We start from the raw sequence: 10,923 nt of genomic DNA on the forward strand, positions 1-10,923 counted from the left end.
TGTGTGTGGATTAGGACAGGTCACTGTGTGTGGATTAGGACAGGTCACTGTGTGTGGATTGGGACAGGTCACTGTGTGTGGATTAGGACAGGTCACTGTGTGTGGATTAGGACAGGTCACTGTGTGTGGATTGGGACAGGTCACTGTGTGTGGATTAGGACAGGTCACTGTGTGTGGATTAGGACAGGTCACTGTGTGTGGATTAGGACAGGTCACTGTGTGTGGATTGGGACAGGTCACTGTGTGTGGATTAGGATAGGTCACTGTGTGTGGATTGGGACAGGTCACTGTGTGTGGATTGGGACAGGTCACTGTGTGTGGATTGGGACAGATCTCTGTGTGTGGATTAGGACAGGTCACTGGATGCGGATTGGGACAGGTCACTGTGTGTGGATTGGGACAGGTCACTGTGTGTGGATTAGGAGAGGTCAGTGTGTCTGGATTCAGACAGGTCACTGTGTGTGGATTGGGACAGGTCACTGTGTGTGGATTAGGACAGGTCACTGTGTGCGGATTAGGACAGGTCACTGTGTGTGGATTGGGACAGGTCACTGTGTGTGGATTCGGACAGGTCACTGTGTGTGGATTAGGACTGTTCACTGTGTGTGGATTGGGACAGGTCACTGTGTGTGGATTGGGACTGGTCACAGTGTGTGGACTGGGACAGGTCACTGTGTGTGGATTGGGACAGGTCACTGTGCGTGGATTGGAAAGGTCACTGTGTGTGGATTAGGACAGGTCACTGTGTGTGGATTAGGACAGGTCACTGTGTGTGGATTAGGACAGGTCACTGTGTGTGGATTGGGACAGGTCACTGTGTGTGGATTGGGACAGGTCACTGTGTGTGGTTTAGGATAGGTCACTGTGTGTGGATTGGGACTGGTCACTGTGTGTGGATTGGGACAGGTCACTGTGTGTGGATTGGGACAGATCTCTGTGTGTTGGTTAGGACAGGTCACTGTGTGTGGATTGGGACAGGTCACTGTGTGTGGATTAGGAGAGGTCACTGTGTCTGGATTCAGACAGGTCACTGTGTGTGGATTGGGACAGTTCACTGTGTGTGGATTAGGACAGGTCACTGTGTGTGGATTGGGACAGGTCACTTTGTGTGGATTGGGACAGGTCACTGTGTGTGGATTGGGACAGGTCACTGTGTGTGGATTGGGACAGGTCACTGTGTGTGGATTAGGACAGGTCAGTGTGTGTGGATTGGGACAGGTCACTGTGTGTGGATTGGGAAAGGTCATTGTGTGTGGATTAGGACAGGTCACTGTGTGTGGATTGGGACAGGTCACTGTGTGTGGATTGGGCCAGGTCACTGTGTGTGGATTGGGACAGGTCACTGTGTGTGGATTAGGACAGGTCACTGTGTGTGGATTAGGACAGGTCACTGTGTGTGGATTGGGACAGGTCACTGTGTGTGGATTAGGACAGGTCATTGTGTGTGGATTGGGACAGGTCACTGTGTGTGGATTAGGACAGGTCACTGTGTGTGGATTGGGACAGGTCACTGTGTGTGGATTAGGACAGGTCACTGTGTGTGGATTGGGACAGGTCACTGTGTGTGGATTGGGACAGGTCACTGTGTGTGTATTGGGACAGGTCACTGTGTATGGATTAGGACAGGTCACTGTGTGTGGATTAGGACAGGTCACTGTGTGTGGATTGGGACAGGGCACTGTGTGTGGATTAGGACAGGTCACTGTGTGTGGAATAGGACAGGTCACTGTGTGTGGATTGGGACAGGTCACTGTGTGTGGATTAGGACAGGTCACTGTGTGTGGATTGGGACAGGTCACTGTGTGTGGATTGGGACAGGTCACTGTGTGTGGATTGGGACAGGTCACTGTGTGTGGATTGGGACAGGTCACTCTGTGTGGTTTGGGACAGGTCACTGTGTGTGGATTGGGCCAGGTCACTGTGTGTGGATTGGGACAGGTCACTGTGTGTGGATTAGGACAGGTCACTGTGTGTGGATTAGGACAGGTCACTGTGTGTGGATTGGGTCAGGTCACTGTGTGTGGATTAGGACAGGTCATTGTGTGTGGATTAGGACAGGTCACTGTGTGTGGATTGGGACAGGTCACTGTGTGTGGATTAGGACAGGTCACTGTGTGTGGATTGGGACAGGTCACTGTTTGTGGATTGGGACAGGTCACTGTGTGTGGATTGGGAAAGGTCACTGTGTGTGGATTAGGACAGGTCACTGTGTCTGGATTGGGACAGGTCACTGTGTGTGGATTGGGCCAGGTCACTGTGTGTGGATTGGGACAGGTCACTGTGTGTGGATTGGGACAGGTCACTGTGTGTAGATTGGGAAAGGTCACTGTGTGTGGATTGGGCCAGGTCACTGTGTGTGGATTAGGACAGGTCACTGTGTGTGGATTGGGACAGGTCACTGTGTGTGGATTAGGACAGGTCATGTGTGTGGATTGGGACAGGTCACTGTGTGTGGATTGGGACAAGTCACTGTGTGAGCATTAGGACAGGTCACTGTGTGTGGATTAGGACAGGTCACAGTGTGTGGATTAGGACAGGTCACTGTGTCTGGATTCGGTCAGGTCACTGTGTGTGGATTAGGTCAGGTCACTGTGTCTGGATTCGGACAGGTCACTGTGTGTGGATTGGGACAGGTCACTGTGTGGGAATTGGGACAGGTCACTGTGCGTGGATTAGGACAGTTCACGGTGTCGATTAGGACAAGTCACTGTGTGTGGATTGGGACAGGTCACTGTTTTGGATTGGGACAGGTCACTGTGTGTGGATTGGGACAGGTCACTGTGTGTGGATTGGGACATGTCACTGTGTGTGGATTAGGACAGGTCACTGGATGCGGATTGGGACAGGTCACTGTGTGTGGATTGGGACAGGTCACTGTGTGTGGATTGGGACAGGTCACTGTGTGTGGATTAGGACAGGACACTGTGTGTGGATTGGGACAGGTCACTGTGCGTGGATTGGGACAGGTCACTGTGTGTGGATTGGAACAGGTCACTGTGTGTGGATTGGGACAGGTCACTGTGTGTGCATTAGGACAGGTCACTGTGTGTGGATTGGGACAGGTCACTGTGTGTGGATTCGGAGAGGTCACTGTGTGTGGATTAGGACTGTTCACTGTGTGTGGATCGGGACAGGTCACAGTGTGTGGACTGGGACAGGTCACTGTGTGTGGATTGGGACAGGTCACTGTGTGTGGATTGGGACAGGTCACTGTGTGTGGATTAGGACAGGTCACTGTGTGTGGATTAGGACAGGTCACTGTGTGTGGATTAGGATAGGTCACTGTGTGTGGATTGGGACAGGTCACTGTGTGTGGATTAGGATAGGTCACTGTGTGTGGATTGGGACAGGTCACTGTGTGTGGATTGGGACAGGTCACTGTGTGTGGATTGGGACAGATCTCTGTGTGTGGATTAGGACAGGTCACTGTGTGTGGATTGGGACAGGTCACTGTGTGTGGATTGGGACAGGTCACTGTGTGTGGATTAGGAGATGTCACTGTGTCTGTATTCAGACAGGTCACTGTGTGTGGATTGGGACAAGTCACTGCGTGGGAATTGGGACAGGCCACTGTGCGTGGATTAGGACAGTTCACTGTGCGTGGATTAGGACAGGTCACTGTGTGTGGATTGGGACAGGTCACTGTGTGTGGATTGGGACAGGTCACTGTGTGTGGATTGGGACAGGTCACTGTGTGTGGATTAGGACAGGTCACTGTGTGTGGATTGGGACAGGTCACTGTGTGTGGATTGGGACAGGTCACTGTGTGTGGATTAGGACAGGTCACTGTGTGTGGATTGGGACTGGTCACTGTGTGTGGATTGGGACAGGTCACTGTGTGTGGATTCGGACAGGTCACTGTGTGTGGATTAGGACTGTTCACGGTGTGTGGATTGGGACAGGTCACTGTGTGTGGATTGGGACAGGTCACTGTGTGTGGATTGGAAAGGTCAGTGTGTGTGGATTAGGACAGGTCACTGTGTGTGGATTGGGACAGGTCACTGTTTTGGATTGGGACAGGTCACTGTGTGTGGATTGGGACAGGTCACTGTGTGTGGTTTGGGACAGGTCACTGTGTGTGGATTAGGACAGGTCACTGGATGCGGATTGGGACAGGTCGCTGTGTGGGGATTGGGACAGGTCACTGTGTGTGGATTGGGACAGGTCACTGTGTGTGGATTAGGACAGGTCACTGTGTGTGGAATGGGACAGGTCACTGTGTGTGGATTAGGACATGTCACTCAGTGTGGATTGGGACAGGTCACTGTGTGTGGATTGGGACAGGTCACTATGTGTGGATTAGGACAGGTCACTGTGTGTGGATTGGGACAGGTCACTGTGTGTGGATTGGGACAGGTCACTGTGTGTGGATTGGGCCAGGTCACTGTGTGTGGATTAGGACAGATCACTGTGTGTGGATTGGGACAGGTCACTGTGTGTGGATTAGGACAGGTCACTGTGTGTGGATTTGGACAGGTCACTGTTTGTGGATTAGGATAGGTCACTGTGTGTGGATTGGGACAGGTCACTGTGTGTGGATTGGGACAGGTCACTGTGTGTGGATTGGGACAGATCACTGTGTGTGGATTAGGACAGGTCACTGTGTGTGGATTAGGACAGGTCACTGTGTGTGGATTGGGACAGGTCACTGTGTGTGGATTGGGACAGGTCACTGTGTGTGGATTAGGACAGGTCACTGTGTCTGGATTCAGACAGGTCACTGTGTGTGGATTGGACAGGTCACTGAGTGTGTTTTGGGACAGGTCACTGTGTGTGGATTAGGACAGGTCACTGTGTGTGGATTGGGACAGGTCACTGTGTGTGGATTAGGACAGGTCACTGTGTGTGGATTAGGACAGGTCACTGTGTGTGGATTAGGACAGGTCACTGTGTGTGGATTGGGACAGGTCACTGTGTGGGAATTGGGACAGGTCACTCTGCGTGGATTAGGACGGTTCACTGTGTGTGGATTAGGACAGGTCACTGTGTGTGGATTGGGACAGGTCACTGTGTGTGGATTGGGACAGGTCACTGTGTGTGGATTGGGACAGGTCACTGTGTGTGGATTGGGACAGGTCACTGTGTGTGGATTGGGACAGGTCACTGTGTGTGGATTAGGACAGGTCACTGTGTGTGGATTGGGATAGGTCACTGTGTGTGGATTGGGACAGGTCACTGTGTGTGGATTGGGACAGGTCACTGTGTGTGGATTAGGACAGGTCACTGTGTGTGGATTGGGACAGGTCACTGTGTGTGGATTGGGACAGGTCAATGTGTGTGGATTAGGACAGGTCACTGTGTGTGGATTGGGACAGGTCACAGTGTGTGGATTGGGACAGGTCACTGAGTGTGGATTGGGACAGGTCACTGTGTGTGGATTGGGACAGGTCACTGTGTGTGGATTAGGACTGTTCACTGTGTGTGGATTGGGACAGGTCACTGTGTCTGGATTCGGACAGGTCACAGTGTGTGGATTGGGACAGGTCACTGTGTGTGTTTTGGGACAGGTCACTGTGTGTGGATTAGGACAGGTCACTGTGTGTGGATTGGGACAGGTCACTGTGTGTGGATTAGGACAGGTCACTGTGTGTGGATTAGGACAGGTCACTGTGTGTGGATTGGGACAGGTCACTGTGTGGGAATTGGGACAGGTCACTCTGCGTGGATTAGGACGGTTCACTGTGTGTGGATTGGGACAGGTCACTGTGTGTGGATTGGGACAGGTCACTGTGTGTGGATTGGGACAGGTCACTGTGTGTGGATTGGGACAGGTCACTGTGTGTGGATTGGGACAGGTCACTGTGTGCGGATTAGGACAGGTCACTGGATGCGGATTGGGACAGGTCACTGTGTGTGGATTGGGACAGGTCACTGTGTGTGGATTGGGACAGGTCACTGTGTGTGGATTGGGACAGGTCACTGTGTGTGGATTAGGACAGGTCACTGTGTGTGGATTGGGAGAGGTCACTGTGTGTGGATTGGGACAGGTCACTGTGTGTGGATTAGGACAGGTCACTGTGTGTGGATTGGGACAGGTCACTGTGTGTGGATTGGGACAGGTCACTGTGTGTGGATTGGGACAGGTCGCTGTGTGTGGATTAGGACTGTTCACTGTGTGTGGATTGGGACAGGTCACTGTGTGTGGATTGAGACAGGTCACAGTGTGTGGATTAGGACAGGTCACTGTGTGTGGATTGGGACAGGTCACTGTGTGTGGATTGGGACAGGTCACTGTGTGTGGATTGGGACAGGTCACTGTGTGTGGATTAGGACTGTTCACTGTGTGTGGATTGGGACAGGTCACTGTGTGTGGATTGGGACAGGTCACAGTGTGTGGATTGGGACAGGTCACTGTGTGTGGATTGGGACAGGTCACTGTGTGTGGATTGGGACAGGTCACTGTGTGTGGATTGGGACAGGTCACTGTGTGTGGATTGGGACAGGTCACTGTGTGTGGATTGGGACAGGTCACTGTGTGTGGATTAGGAGAGGTCACTGTGTCTGGATTCAGACAGGTCACTGTGTGTGGATTGGGACAGGTCACTGCGTGGGAATTGGGACAGGTCACTGTGCGTGGATTAGGACAGTTCACTGTGTGTGGATTAGGACAGGTCACTGTGTGTGGATTGGGACAGGTCACTGTGTGTGGATTGGGACAGTTCACTGTGTGTGGATTGGGACAGGTCACTGTGTGTGGATTGGGACAGGTCACTGTGTGTGGATTAGGACAGGTCACTGTGTGTGGATTGGGACAGGTCACTGTGTGTCGATTGGGACAGGTCACTGTGTGTGGATTAGGACAGGTCACTGTGTGTGGATTGGGACAGGTCACTGTGTGTGGATTCGGACAGGTCACTGTGTGTGGATGAGGACTGTTCACTGTGTGTGGATTGGGACAGGTCACTGTGTGTGGATTGGGACAGGTCACAGTGTGTGGACTGGGACAGGTCACTGTGTGTGGATTGGGACAGGTCACTGTGTGTGGATTGGGACAGGTCACTGTGTGTGGATTAGGACAGGTCACTGTGTGTGGATTGGGACAGGTCACTGTGTGTGGATTAGGACAGGTCACTGTGTGTGGATTAGGACAGGTCACTGTGTGTGGATTGGGACAGGTCACTGTGTGGGAATTGGGACAGGTCACTCTGCGTGGATTAGGACGGTTCACTGTGTGTGGATTAGGACAGGTCACTGTGTGTGGATTGGGACAGGTCACTGTGTGTGGATTGGGACAGGTCACTGTGTGTGGATTGGGACAGGTCACTGTGTGTGGATTGGGACAGGTCACTGTGTGTGGATTGGGACAGGTCACTGTGTGCGGATTAGGACAGGTCACTGGATGCGGATTGGGACAGGTCACTGTGTGTGGATTGGGACAGGTCACTGTGTGTGGATTGGGACAGGTCACTGTGTGTGGATTAGGACAGGTCACTGTGTGTGGATTGGGAGAGGTCACTGTGTGTGGATTGGGACAGGTCACTGTGTGTGGATTAGGACAGGTCACTGTGTGTGGATTCGGACAGGTCACTGTGTGTGGATTGGGACAAGTCACTGCGTGGGAATTGGGACAGGCCACTGTGCGTGGATTAGGACAGTTCACTGTGCGTGGATTAGGACAGGTCACTGTGTGTGGATTGGGACAGGTCACTGTGTGTGGATTGGGACAGGTCACTGTGTGTGGATTGGGACAGGTCACTGTGTGTGGATTAGGACAGGTCACTGTGTGTGGATTGGGACAGGTCACTGTGTGTGGATTGGGACAGGTCACTGTGTGTGGATTAGGACAGGTCACTGTGTGTGGATTGGGACTGGTCACTGTGTGTGGATTGGGACAGGTCACTGTGTGTGGATTCGGACAGGTCACTGTGTGTGGATTAGGACTGTTCACGGTGTGTGGATTGGGACAGGTCACTGTGTGTGGATTGGGACAGGTCACTGTGTGTGGATTGGAAAGGTCAGTGTGTGTGGATTAGGACAGGTCACTGTGTGTGGATTGGGACAGGTCACTGTTTTGGATTGGGACAGGTCACTGTGTGTGGATTGGGACAGGTCACTGTGTGTGGTTTGGGACAGGTCACTGTGTGTGGATTAGGACAGGTCACTGGATGCGGATTGGGACAGGTCGCTGTGTGGGGATTGGGACAGGTCACTGTGTGTGGATTGGGACAGGTCACTGTGTGTGGATTAGGACAGGTCACTGTGTGTGGATTGGGACAGGTCACTGTGTGTGGATTAGGACATGTCACTCAGTGTGGATTGGGACAGGTCACTGTGTGTGGATTGGGACAGGTCACTATGTGTGGATTAGGACAGGTCACTGTGTGTGGATTGGGACAGGTCACTGTGTGTGGATTGGGACAGGTCACTGTGTGTGGATTGGGCCAGGTCACTGTGTGTGGATTAGGACAGATCACTGTGTGTGGATTGGGACAGGTCACTGTGTGTGGATTAGGACAGGTCACTGTGTGTGGATTTGGACAGGTCACTGTTTGTGGATTAGGATAGGTCACTGTGTGTGGATTGGGACAGGTCACTGTGTGTGGATTGGGACAGGTCACTGTGTGTGGATTGGGACAGATCACTGTGTGTGGATTAGGACAGGTCACTGTGTGTGGATTAGGACAGGTCACTGTGTGTGGATTGGGACAGGTCACTGTGTGTGGATTGGGACAGGTCACTGTGTGTGGATTAGGACAGGTCACTGTGTCTGGATTCAGACAGGTCACTGTGTGTGGATTGGACAGGTCACTGAGTGTGTTTTGGGACAGGTCACTGTGTGTGGATTAGGACAGGTCACTGTGTGTGGATTGGGACAGGTCACTGTGTGTGGATTAGGACAGGTCACTGTGTGTGGATTAGGACAGGTCACTGTGTGTGGATTAGGACAGGTCACTGTGTGTGGATTGGGACAGGTCACTGTGTGGGAATTGGGACAGGTCACTCTGCGTGGATTAGGACGGTTCACTGTGTGTGGATTAGGACAGGTCACTGTGTGTGGATTGGGACAGGTCACTGTGTGTGGATTGGGACAGGTCACTGTGTGTGGATTGGGACAGGTCACTGTGTGTGGATTGGGACAGGTCACTGTGTGTGGATTAGGACAGGTCACTGTGTGTGGATTGGGATAGGTCACTGTGTGTGGATTGGGACAGGTCACTGTGTGTGGATTGGGACAGGTCACTGTGTGTGGATTAGGACAGGTCACTGTGTGTGGATTGGGACAGGTCACTGTGTGTGGATTGGGACAGGTCAATGTGTGTGGATTAGGACAGGTCACTGTGTGTGGATTGGGACAGGTCACAGTGTGTGGATTGGGACAGGTCACTGAGTGTGGATTGGGACAGGTCACTGTGTGTGGATTGGGACAGGTCACTGTGTGTGGATTAGGACTGTTCACTGTGTGTGGATTGGGACAGGTCACTGTGTCTGGATTCGGACAGGTCACAGTGTGTGGATTGGGACAGGTCACTGTGTGTGTTTTGGGACAGGTCACTGTGTGTGGATTAGGACAGGTCACTGTGTGTGGATTGGGACAGGTCACTGTGTGTGGATTAGGACAGGTCACTGTGTGTGGATTAGGACAGGTCACTGTGTGTGGATTGGGACAGGTCACTGTGTGGGAATTGGGACAGGTCACTCTGCATGGATTAGGACGGTTCACTGTGTGTGGATTGGGACAGGTCACTGTGTGTGGATTGGGACAGGTCACTGTGTGTGGATTGGGACAGGTCACTGTGTGTGGATTGGGACAGGTCACTGTGTGTGGATTGGGACAGGTCACTGTGTGCGGATTAGGACAGGTCACTGGATGCGGATTGGGACAGGTCACTGTGTGTGGATTGGGACAGGTCACTGTGTGTGGATTGGGACAGGTCACTGTGTGTGGATTGGGACAGGTCACTGTGTGTGGATTGGGACAGGTCACTGTGTGTGGATTGGGACAGGTCACTATGTGTGGATTAGGACAGGTCACTGTGTGTGGATTGGGACAGGTCACTGTGTGTGGATTGGGACAGGTCACTGTGTGTGGATTGGGCCAGGTCACTGTGTGTGGATTAGGACAGATCACTGTGTGTGGATTGGGACAGGTCACTGTGTGTGGATTAGGACAGGTCACTGTGTGTGGATTTGGACAGGTCACTGTTTGTGGATTAGGATAGGTCACTGTGTGTGGATTGGGACAGGTCACTGTGTGTGGATTGGGACAGGTCACTGTGTGTGGATTGGGACAGATCACTGTGTGTGGATTAGGACAGGTCACTGTGTGTGGATTAGGACAGGTCACTGTGTGTGGATTGGGACAGGTCACTGTGTGTGGATTGGGACAGGTCACTGTGTGTGGATTAGGACAGGTCACTGTGTCTGGATTCAGACAGGTCACTGTGTGTGGATTGGACAGGTCACTGAGTGTGTTTTGGGACAGGTCACTGTGTGTGGATTAGGACAGGTCACTGTGTGTGGATTGGGACAGGTCACTGTGTGTGGATTAGGACAGGTCACTGTGTGTGGATTAGGACAGGTCACTGTGTGTGGATTAGGACAGGTCACTGTGTGTGGATTGGGACAGGTCACTGTGTGGGAATTGGGACAGGTCACTCTGCGTGGATTAGGACGGTTCACTGTGTGTGGATTAGGACAGGTCACTGTGTGTGGATTGGGACAGGTCACTGTGTGTGGATTGGGACAGGTCACTGTGTGTGGATTGGGACAGGTCACTGTGTGTGGATTGGGACAGGTCACTGTGTGTGGATTGGGACAGGTCACTGTGTGTGGATTAGGACAGGTCACTGTGTGTGGATTGGGATAGGTCACTGTGTGTGGATTGGGACAGGTCACTGTGTGTGGATTGGGACAGGTCACTGTGTGTGGATTAGGACAGGTCACTGTGTGTGGATTGGGACAGGTCACTGTGTGTGGATTGGG

This window comes from Scyliorhinus torazame, chromosome 2 (assembly GCF_047496885.1).
Source record: "Scyliorhinus torazame isolate Kashiwa2021f chromosome 2, sScyTor2.1, whole genome shotgun sequence".
Lineage (NCBI taxonomy): Eukaryota > Metazoa > Chordata > Chondrichthyes > Carcharhiniformes > Scyliorhinidae > Scyliorhinus > Scyliorhinus torazame.